The sequence below is a fragment of the Ostrea edulis genome, chromosome 2, assembly GCF_947568905.1.
Source record: "Ostrea edulis chromosome 2, xbOstEdul1.1, whole genome shotgun sequence".
Classification (NCBI taxonomy): Eukaryota; Metazoa; Mollusca; class Bivalvia; order Ostreida; family Ostreidae; genus Ostrea; species Ostrea edulis.
This window is the reverse complement of record NC_079165.1, coordinates 63,704,291-63,716,587: the sequence shown is the minus strand read 5'-3', so window position 1 is coordinate 63,716,587 and position 12,297 is coordinate 63,704,291. Positions and strand designations below refer to the sequence as shown.

At 34.6% G+C, this 12,297-nt stretch overlaps 1 long non-coding RNA gene across 1 annotated transcript; it reads left to right on the top strand.

The window, feature by feature from the left end:
* Window positions 1–3,026: 3,026 nt before the first annotated feature.
* LOC130052256 (uncharacterized) lies at window positions 3,027–10,339 on the top strand. Its single transcript, XR_008800612.1, has 4 exons — window positions 3,027–5,775; window positions 7,748–7,833; window positions 7,970–8,062; window positions 10,084–10,339. It is a non-coding gene; the product is annotated as an uncharacterized LOC130052256 (long non-coding RNA).
* The last annotated feature ends 1,958 nt before the right edge of the window (window positions 10,340–12,297 follow it).

The following is a 12,297-nucleotide window of genomic DNA, read 5'->3' as shown; positions in this document are numbered from 1 at the left end:
TTGAATCAGATGATATCTATTTTACCCACAGTGTGCTCTAACTCGTACCAAGCTACAATGTTCTCAACTGTCTTTCAATTAGCATTTTTTGCGCTATTGCGCATTAGTGAATTTACTTATTCCAGTAAATTTACACCCACGTTATCCTTCCAAGATGTCACCATTGATGATGTACAAATTAGTTTGCTTATCAAAGGCTCAAAAACCGACTAATATCATAGGGGTGCCACGATACAGATTACACTCAATTCTCAAACTGAACCATTATTCAAACACATCCACAACTTTTTGTCAATTAGGCCTCAAATTCAAGGCCCCTTTTTCTGCCACTTGAATACTCTGCCTTTCACTAAATATCAATTCACACCACTGCTACACAAGGCTGTGAAACTCATTGGTCTAGACACATGAAGGGAAAAAAGAAAATTTAGAGAAGTGTATTGATGGGGACACATGGTTTGACTATTTTACTTCTCTATCTAAATTACCAGATCATTACAAGGACAGAGTTAAGATTATAGAAGCCGGAATTAATAAACTAAAAAACAGCCAGACCTGTAAGTCATTTAGCAAATTGGATTTCAAGATATCTTTGTCTGAAATTCAAAAGGCCATATCTACTTTAAAGTCGGGTAAAAGTCCTGGTTTAGACAACATCTCAAATGAAATGATAAAAGCAGCTCAAATATATATAAATCCTTGTATCTCAAAACTATTCAATATGGTCTTAACATCAGTAATCTATCCAGAAAAATGGTTAGAAGGTTATACAACACCCATCTTTAAATCGGATAATCCAAAGCTCCCCCAAAACTATAGAGGAATAACTATAACTAACAGCATAGCAAAACCTTTTAATATCATTTTAAACGGCAGGCTTGATACATTCTTAACTGAAAACAAAATAATACACGAGAGTCAAATAGGATTTTCAAAAAAATCCAGGACATCAGACCATTTATTTGTAGTTAAATGTTTAATTGACAAATACATTAACACTGGCAATAAACGACTCTATGCATGTTTTGTAGACTTTCATAAGGCATTTGATGCCGTCATTCACGAAGGCATTAAACTAAAACTCCTACAATTAAATATCAATGGTTTATTCTACAACATATTATGTAGTATGTATAGGCACAACAATATTTTCATAAAAGTAGGGAACAAGTTAACCCTGCCATATACACCAGAGTTAGGAGTTCGACAAGGTGATGTCTTAAGCCCAAATATTTTTAAAATATTTTTGAACGATTTTTCTAAATTACTGGATGAAGAAACCATTGGCTCTGTCAATCTTTCTGGAAAGAAAATCACCTCTCTTCTATATGCGGACGATCTTGTACTGCTTTCAGAAAACCAAAATGGACTACAAAACAAACTAAACTTACTTGAAAAATATTGCAACGATTGGTGCTTAGAAATTAATACCAATATGACAAAAGTAGTCATTTTTAATAAAAGCGGACACCTAATTAAAGAAAATTTTATGTTCGGCAATATATGTATTGAATGTACTAACAAATATAGATATCTAGGAGTAATATTATCCTCCTGTGGTTCATTCAAGGAAGAAAATCTGATCTATACAATAAAGCTCTTAAGGCCTCATTCAAACTTAATAAAGACATCAAATCTATCGATCCACCAATTAAAACATTTTTGCATCTTTTTGACCATATGGTAAAACCCATCGCCTTTTATGGTTGCGAGATATGGGGAATACTTTCAACACGCATGCTGGAAAAAGACAGAGATTTATATGATATCTTTAAAAATTGGGAGGTAGAAAACCTGAATATTAAGTTTTGTAAACATCTACTGGGTGCCGGTAAAAGAAGTACTAATATTGCAATAATCTCTGAATTGGGTAGATATCCTATGTTCTGCTCTATAATCCAAAGTATTTTACTATATTGGCATAGACTTGAGAATTGCCCAGAACCATCCCTGTTATACAGTGCTTATACAGAGAATATCAATCTGAATTCATATAATATAAATTGTTGGTACAAAAACGTTAATTATTTTAAGGAAAAAATGGGCATTTTGCTACCCAATTGTAAAAATCTCAAATTCTCATTTTTCAAAAAACAAATGAAGAATCAGGTACGGAAACAATTTTTACTTTACTGGTCAAAACGACGTGAAGAGGGTCAGAAATCAGGAAAACTCACAACATATTTTTCGTATAAAGAAAACTTTACTATGGAAAGTTATATATTTTTAGAATCCCTAGAATTAAGAAAAACTCTATGTAGATTTCGAATTAGTGCACATGACCTTCGAATTGAAAGAGGAAGATATGAATTTACAAAATCCAATTCTGGCCAGAAGATTTCTTTAGAAAGAAACAAAAGAATATGTGAATTATGTAACCTTAATTGTGTTGAAGATGAATTTCATTTCCTTACTGATTGTCAATTCTATGTTGAAGAGAGAAATATGTTTTTTAATGGTATATACAAGCTCAACAAAATTTTTATCTATCTAACAAATAAGGACAAATTTACTTGGTTGATGATTAATGAAGACAAACCAGTAATTGTCAAATTGAGTGAATATTTAGTGCAAACTTTCAGAAAAAGAAGTGATGCTTTAAAACTGCAAAAATCATTATAGTTTATTATTCATATATTGGTATAATACTGATACTGTCCATCTACTTGTATATATACATGATTAGCAATTCATATATGTATGTACTTGTTTCCCCAACATGCTGCAGGAATGCAACGCGATTTCGGCAAAATCTGAATTTTTTCGAAAGTATGTTTATTTTGGATTTTAGAGTAATTGACGGCAATTAAAAGGGTGACCGATCCAGAAGTCAGGTGGGACACATCGACTGATGTTATTTATAACCGGGTACTGCTGTCTTTTTCACGCAACATAGCACCGGAGCAGATTTTGCCGAAATCGCGTTGCATTCCTGTCGCTACGCTCGCGAAGCTCAGTGGTAGTATTTATGCCCATTTCTCATATATTTCTACTTTATTGATAAAATTGTCGACTCCTGTGCTCACATTCTTCCCAGATTATATTGGAAATACACTATTTCAAACAATGAGGCTCAAAAGTCTCGAAAGCGCATTAATAGCTCCATTGCTACATTTGTCATCAAAAATGGTGGTGTCTCTGTGAAGTACCCTGAAATTACTGCTTCACATACACGTTTGTTTCTGAAAGATGGTGTTCACCTTTCTGTTGAAGGTAATAGACAATTTCTTGGAACATTGCAAGCTAAATTAAAGCAGCTGATATGATATTCTATTAATTGGGGTAATGTCATGGTTCTGATTTATTTTTTGTTTGTGTTCAAATTGGTTTGCTATGGTGGCAAACACTGCTTTGGTGGCAGTTTTTATTGCATTGCTTTGGTGGCAACAATTGTGTTGCTTTGATGGCAACAACTGCTATGGTAGCAGTTTATATATATATATATATATTTGAAATCCAAGTGGCGGAATTTTGCTATCTAGAGAGCCATTCACTGTTGGATACTGTCATTTCCAGGTCCTTTGCTGGTGTGGTTTTCTACTCACTTTTGATATGCAGCCAAAAAGCTTATGGAAAGCTCGGCGCATCTGTTGTATGTTTAATTGATTCATTAAAGCCATAACATTTACCCAAATCAAGAACTTGTTCTGTTCTGTATTAATGCCATATAGGTTTCTGATCAAGATGTCTGACCGTCCTTGAAACTTCCTTTTTTTCTTTCTAGTGAGAATTCTTTTGGAGATAAATGAAATTGACTATTGTATACTTGCAGGCCCTTCTACCAAACACTCGCTTTGTATGGTCCCAAATACTCCCAAGAAACTATTATAGACACATGCTCTCAAACACTGCAGGTGAGAAAGCCCGGATAAGAATTAACAAGTCAATAGCCCCATTCATAGTACAGCGTAATGGTGCATACATTAAATACCCAGATCTCCAGCAATGTACCCCAATTTTATATCGTGATGGAACACATCTGTCCAATACTGCTCAGGTTATATTTGTAAACGCCACACGTGAGTGATTGCTCAATATTGTACATAGCAACGCCAAAGTTTACCTCCAGCTAGATGCACAGTCTCCCTGTCATGGCATTGGTGCAAAAGTTTGCCCGCTTTTGGCAGATGTCTTCATGTATGCATATTTCCGTGAGGATCCGGGTTAGAATAGGTCCTCAGTACCCCTTGCTTGTCATAAGAGGCGACTAAATGGGGCGGTTCTTCGGATAAGACCGCAAAAACCGAGGCCCCGTGTCACAGCAGGTGTGGCACGATAAAGGTCCCTCCCTGCTCAAAGGCCGTAAGCGCCGAGCATAGGCCTAAATTTTTCAGCCCTTCACCGGCAGTGGTGACTTCTCCATATGAGTGAAATATTCTCGAGAGGGACGTTAAACAATATTTAATCAATCATGTATGCACATTCTTGATCATAAATGAAGACATGGCCGAATTTTGCTTAAGCCTGCCCCGGATTCTGTTTTCTTCCAGGTCCGTGGCCAATAATTGGGCTTATTTTGATTGACATATTGATTGAATATATTGACTGATTGAAAACATTGACACCCTGGTTGATTGTTATATTGAGTGATTGAAATATTGATTGATTTGAAGTGTTGTTGGATTGAAATATTGATTGATTGATCACGTTATTGAGCATTGATCTTACGTCATAACTACCAAAGTCGATGTAGATCATGCATTGTAGTTTAATGACTTATTATATAATACAATAATATAGTGAGGTAGAATAGTGATTGTGAAATGAATTTAACTTGTATTGTATTACTCAAGTAAAGCCATGACAGAGACTGCCAACATTGTGTTGTTGATGAGTAGATCAAATATTTGTTGCGTGGCTGAAAAGGCATAACTCTTGCAATCTTATCATTTTCACCTTTTGACACTACCCCTTTACCATCTTGCCACTTTTGACACTACCCCTCCTAATGCACATATATATATTACGGGCGCGCCAATTTCAAATCCTTTCTAGAATCCATCCAAACAAAATTTTCAACCCACCCCCAAAATTTTGATAGGTATTCAATTTAATAATTTTACATCGGGTTTCTGCTGTTCTTTTTATGTATTTTTCAGATACACATTGTCACGAGTGAGCTAACATACCAAAGCGCCATGGCTTTTCAACGAAATACTTGCAGTGGTGTAATCCGCAAGTGCCGAATTTTGCTAAAGCCTGCCCCGATTCTGTTTTCTTTCAGGTCCGTGGCCAATAATTGGGCTTATTTTGATTGACACATTGATTGAATATATTGACTGATTGAAAACATTGATACACTGGTTGATTATTATATTGAGTGATTGCAACATTGATTGATTTGAAGTGTTGTTGGATTGAAATATTGATTGAGTGATCGCTTTATTGAGCATTGATCTTACGTCATAACTACCAAAGTCGATGTAGATCATGCATTGTAGTTTAATGACTTATTATATAATACAATAATATAGTGAAGTGGAATATTATTGTTGAAATGAATTTAACTTGTATTGTATTACTCAAGTAAAGCCATGACAAAGACTGCCAACATTGTGTTGTTGATCTATTCTATTGAAATAATGAATTATTTACGTGCCATCACGCGGAGTAAATGCAATGTAACTTAATCTGTTGTATTGAATTTTACTTATAAATATAACTGGTCGGAGATGCCATTCCCAAGCTAAATCAGGTGGACGTTCAAGATGACCATCGGGCTTTATTGTTTGTGTTGGTTGTGTACTTCAATTGTACTGGCCTGTTCGACGAAAGGTGAGTGACATTCACTGTATTGATAGTTCTATCATAAGAAAGCTTGCCCCATAAAGTTCTCGTTTAGACTTATTCAAGATGTTAAACGATCATCTTGTACAGGTAATAAATCGCTTGTGTGATTTTTTGTAATCATGGTATCATTTTGAAGAGTGCATTAATAAAAAATAATTCACTACAGGAAATTACAAAATTTTGATTACTGTTTGAATGATTTCACTTTAAATTCTACACTGCACTATTTTGACTCGTTTAAAATGTGTAACTGCTGCGGTTATTGATTATTTACGTACTCTGTGAACTAGTATCTACTACCCAGGTTGAGGTGACTAACCTTCCTAACCTTTGTAAAGGCAACACGTGGAAAGACCGTCTGATGATTACTATTTTTGAAGTTACTTTTTGAATTTGCATTATTTACTTTAAAAGTATAATCTTGATATAGAATGTTCATCTTTTAAAGTATTTTAATTCATAATTGCGCATTTTAAACCATCTCTTATTCCTTGCATAATCTTTAAACCTTTTCCCTCATAGATATAACTCATCTATAATTATGATCTGTGATATTGAGCTCTGATTGGTTACAGTTTCTCACCGATTCTAATCAGATTTAGCCACTACAACCTCGTCATCTTCATCACTTCACGGTGAAAAGCACATTTAGTACTAGATATAGCATCTTATATTATTCATATCATCTTATATTATCTTCACCTTTCATTATCCATGCATTGTTATCATTTCTTTTTAATTGCTTTATTTTACATCATTTACCATGTTAGTCGTATCTATTTAACCAGTAACGAGATAATTTCTTCCTCTAGTTTTATTGTATAATAGTGTATGCAAATTAAAAATATTTGCATCGTCATTGCCTATTTTGATCAATGATTTTGAAAAATAATTCAGTTCAGCAAAACTCAAACTTGAAGTACTAAATCACACCACATTAATTATCAATTTGTGCAAGGGGGGTTCAAATTTGATCTGTGACACAAAATTGAAATTTCGATCCGACTCGATGAAAACAACTTATGTAACACACAGTTTAATATCAATTCGCTTTATAATAATGGCGATTTGTTTTTGACGTCAAATAAAAGCTGTGAAATCCTTATTAGCCAGCAAGGCAAGGGATATAAGATAACTTGTCCAATTTTGGCAATACTTTTTTAAAAGAAAATTTAGAATTCTATCATAAAAATATGTCTGAAGCTTGTAAGTTTTCAACGCATAATGCAACTATTAATCAAACCCTACTAATCAGATCTATTATATGAATATAAGGATCCCATTGGAAATAAGCTGATTTAAGCTCATATGGGTTATCCTTACGTTATTATATCATCATTCGTCATGCTATTCATACCGTGGCCAAGTGGTTAGAGCATCGCGCTCACTTTTCGAAAGGTCGGTGGTCTCTTCCCAGGTACATTGTATCTGGGTTCTCTCTTCCACCAATAAAAACTGGGCGCCACCAGATAACTGAAAAATTGTTGAGTGTGGCGGAAAACATCAATCAATCATACAGTTACTTATTCTTTAACTTTTATAACTGCATAGTGTTATTGTCAGGTTTCAATTTGTTATTTTAGATTTGCAATCATGACATTCTGCAATATTTCATACCTGAATAAAATTAAATGGAAAAAACCAAACGACACTTTTTGGGAAGAATTGAAGACTAATTACAAGATTATCACAAATATATCGAGATGTACGTTTGTGATACTGAAACTGTCTGATATATCAATCTCTCAATCTTCAGTGATTGTTTGTGAAATTGTTTTCGTTTCTTCTTGAATTGGGACATAAATTCTTGGATTGGTTCATACTTGGGAGGTTTCTAATTAGTTAAGCTGTAAACTTGCTGAGGTTATTAATATTAGCGAAAAATAACTCACCTCAACTAATGACGATTGTACAGGAAGTTCAAGTGCTAAATTATGTTATTTTGTTTCTTTTATAGCTGACAAATGCAAGCCTCCATTTCATATTTATGAGAGAAACTGTTATTACATCAGCAGAGACAAAGTTTCCGCAGACGAAGCATTTGTAAGTAACATTTCTATCAATCTCCAAAATTCAATCAGGCGTGTTTTCTTAATTTTTTTATTCCTCCGGGTAAATTCCCCTTTTTTGGTTTCAACTTGTATGGTCTTTCTGCTTATATTTTACTCCCTTGTTCAAGCTCGATGTAGCCGTATGGGGGCGTATCTGGCTAACTTCGAAACACTGGAGGAAGCGATGTTGATGAAACAGAAATTGAAGAGGATGAATTCAGGTAATGTCAAATTCATAACTGTACAAGTTTAACATTTTAAGAAAAATGATTATGTCAAATATATTTTATTCTTACCTCTCTCTAAAGTTTTAAAATCATTTTTAAATTCTTGATGTTCTGTACAATAGTGATTAAATTTTATCATTAGCTGCCATGGTCTGAAGGAGACAGTAAATCAGTTCTACATTGTTTTATTTCCATGGTGTTTTACGACCCATTCAAATTTACTCATGTATGATACATGACGTTTAAAGTCATAGCAGCGAATATTTGTTTGGTAAAATAAATTATTTTAACACTCCTTACGAGGGAGGGATGTGTTCCGTTTGAATACTCACGCGGTGCCGGGAATGACGAGTCATTCTATATTGCAGCGCTGATGAAAAGCGTGAATGCATGAAGCGTTGCTGTTCATAATGTTTACATTTTACTTTCATTTCTGTCAGCTTATCCACAGTCGATAAAAGAGTCGCAATATATAGCATTGATTACGCACATTGTTCACATTCATGAGGAAATGTCTATCATTTCAACTGGTAACGATATCGAAGATATAAGCTTTGGAAATGTAAATATTGTGATATGAAAAGTTAGATTTACACCTACGTAAAGTTGCATTGGTGATGCATTTTTGATGTTAGACATTGTCGTGGACATTTTAAGAGTCTTTGGACACCTACATATATCTCTCACTCTAGACTTTGATTAATTGCCCCACTAATTGTGGAATTGGGAATATGATCGAATTCAAACAAATATACGAAAACATTTAGCGATAATTCTTATGAGAATGAAACTTTTTAAATTTATCTTTTGATTATGAAACGAAATTTCAACCCACAACTACAAATAACATCTTGGTGTAAAGAACGAGTATCGTTCCGCCCCTTCTTGCAATTTTGTAATGAATTTCCTGAGTGATCAGCATATTATTCACTGTTATCTCCTTCCGTGCTCTACAAAACTGATTATATATTACATGTGTAATGTGAATATTTCTTTACATTTCCAACTAATCTAAAGTGTTCATAAGCGTGAATTGGACTACTTTTAGAAGAAATCATTATCAAAGGAAAAGACTGAACTTCGCCGCATATACATTATACTATAATCGCTCCATTTCCACTTTATGAAATTTTTAAACATTTATGAAAATAGTCATCAATTTCTTATTTCAAAATTGGCTCAAATTCATCGAAATACTCGATCTTTTATATGATTACTCTGTTCTGACAAAATTGTGGTTGCTTGTATATTGTTAAACGTCCCTCTCGAGAATATTTCACTCATATCATAGAGACGTATGCCACCATTGCCGGTGAAGGGCTGCAAAATTTAGGCCTCTGCTCTGGGCCTTGTAGCAGGGAGGGATGTTTATTGTTGCACACCTACTGGGACACGGGGCTTCGATTTATTCGGTCTCATCCGAAGGACCGACCCATTTAGTCGCCTCTTACGACAAGGAGGGGGTACTGAGGACCTATTCTAACCCGTATCCCCACAGGACTACAAAATTGTAAAAATGATACATCTTAAGGTTGGGTCCCAAGTGTCATACATGCATTTTTGCACTGCTCTACCTCGCTGTTTGATATGAAAAATATCCGGTATAAATCAATACATCTTTTCTTTATTTCCGACTAATTTTCAGTATTTTACTGGCTATTGCTAGTTCTAATCGTGATGTATATTCTGTAAGTGTATGACGGTAAAGTAGCATTAAACTCGTACACCCCACTGTTCCTGTCATGTAATTATGAAACGACACATTCTCTTTCCTAATTTTAGACCTTCAGCTGGAATCATAATTCTAATTGATAGCATACATCTACTTGTTAGGAGATTTAGTCTTGTAAATAATATTACAATCTTAGTCTTGTAGATAATATCACAATCTTTGCTCTTAATATATATTTAACGAAGTTTTACACGCCATACCCACGAGCCTGCATTATCCAATTAATGTAGTAATATGAACTATTATTTTGTTATCAAACTAAGCTAGTCCTTATTTATAACAGGTCTCCATTTCTACGTCGGTGGAAGGAACATAAACAGGAGGCAATCAGGAGGAGACTGGAGGTGGATCAGAAACGGAAAAATGGTTAAGATGACGTATCATGCGTTTGGTTCCGGAGAACCTAACGGAAGTGACAGATCTCCAGAAGACTGCATGTTCTTTTACGCAGGAGAGCGCTACACATTTCATAACGTCTTCTGCGACAATGGGACTTACCATAGTGGATACATTTGTGAAAAATAAAAGTTTGAAATGAGCTCCTTGTCACTTTCTTTGAGAATGAAAATTAAGAAATATTGATTAATGTTATACAAAACTTGAAAATGCTAGTACCGCTTGTAGTAGATAAAAACTCCATGAAAAAAGATCAGTAAAGTTAACTACTATTATCAAGGTACTTAAAATAAGAAATGTTATACTGACTAACAAGTTGATGGTGCAGGGGTTTCAATAGTCTCGTTTAAAGTCAGCATTTCGCAAATTCTATAGTCGTTATAACAACATATTTTGCCAATACAACCTATCATTGGTTCAAATTCTGTCTGATTTGTTTCATACCGATTGTTTTTTTTAATGTTTTATTTTGGTATTTCAACACATTTATAAATACAAACATACAACTGTAATCTACAATCACTCATTCACACTTGCAATTACTCTTTGCACCTTCTGCATCCAATATATACACACACGTATACATACATATCTATACATACACACACACATTCAAAGATAAAGGTAATTATTTTCTTTTTCATATCAATCATACCCATTGTTAGGCCGTTCTTGGCACACTGATTTTGACTACGGATTACTCTGTTTACCTGATCAAGATATACTAGTAGGACTCATGGCGGGTGTGACCGGTCGACAGGGGATACTACCTCCTCCTAGGCACCTGATCCCACCTCTGGTGTGTCCAGGGGACCGTGTTTGTCCAAATCTCTATTTTGTATTGCTTATAGGAGTTATCTTCACCTTCCATTGCAATAATACATCTTCTTCAGCTATTAAGGTATTTTACAAACTTTCTGTGAAGATAAAGAAATTTCCAAATGTGCATATAAAGAACATATAATCAAATTCTGAGACCAAACTGACGCATTTGATGCACAATTCGACAAATTTTCATCACACCATGGTACATGATTTAATTCTTTCGTATAACTTTTCTGATATGAAATTTTAGAACTCATGAACTAAAACATATATTGACATTACATTAATATCATAAAGGATTCATATTCATATCTAGTGATCAGTCATCCAAAAAATTACTTTCTTAAACGCCACTCTGATTCCACGCACAAGTACTATGAAGGTGAAATAAAAAAAAATATGCTGGAGTTGCTTACTCCTCTTAGGCACTTGATCCCACCTCTGGTATATCCAGGGTCCGTGTTTGCCCAACTATCTATTTTGTATTGCTTGTGGGAATTATGAGATTGATCACTGTTCGTTATTTTCACCTTTTATGATAACTTTTTACTTTCACTGGTAATGGCGGAATCCTGTATGATAGTGCAAAAGAAGGTATTGGAGTGGTGAAATTCCGCGGAATTGTTTTTCTTTCAAAATTAGATTTGCTAATACTTTGAACATTACAGTTTCTCCGATACGTGACGAAACTTCGACATTATACATACATTACACGACTTAGAGGGCGACATACTAGAATATTTGCCCTCGAGGTGACAGGTAAAGCTCTGGGGTATTTTATTGCCCCTTGTTCTTTATAAATGTTATAAAATTTTAACTACCTTAGCGCTTCCTATGTCTTTCTGATATTTTTCAATAATATTATGGCAATGCTGCAGATGACTAGAAAGATGACTAGACTATAATGATTCCATTTTAGCCCAACCGACCGAGGCCGAAAATCAGTTCAGGTCATTGGCATCACGTGACGTAGGCCTGTCGGTGGCATCTATAAACAAGTACTTTGTTATCTTCTTCAGAATGGATGCATAACCAGCCGCCATAATTTGTGCTAATCGGTATGAAACACATCACACAGTATTTGACCCATTGATGGATTGTATTTGCAAGCTAGATTCCTATAACGATCATAGAATTTGCGGAATCCTGACTTTAAACGAGACTGTTGAAATCTCTGTAACTTTAACTAGTTTGCCAGGATTTAACAACTGATAATACACATTACAAGATCTTGCTTATCGAATCATTTGAGAGATATAAACAACATATACAGGTG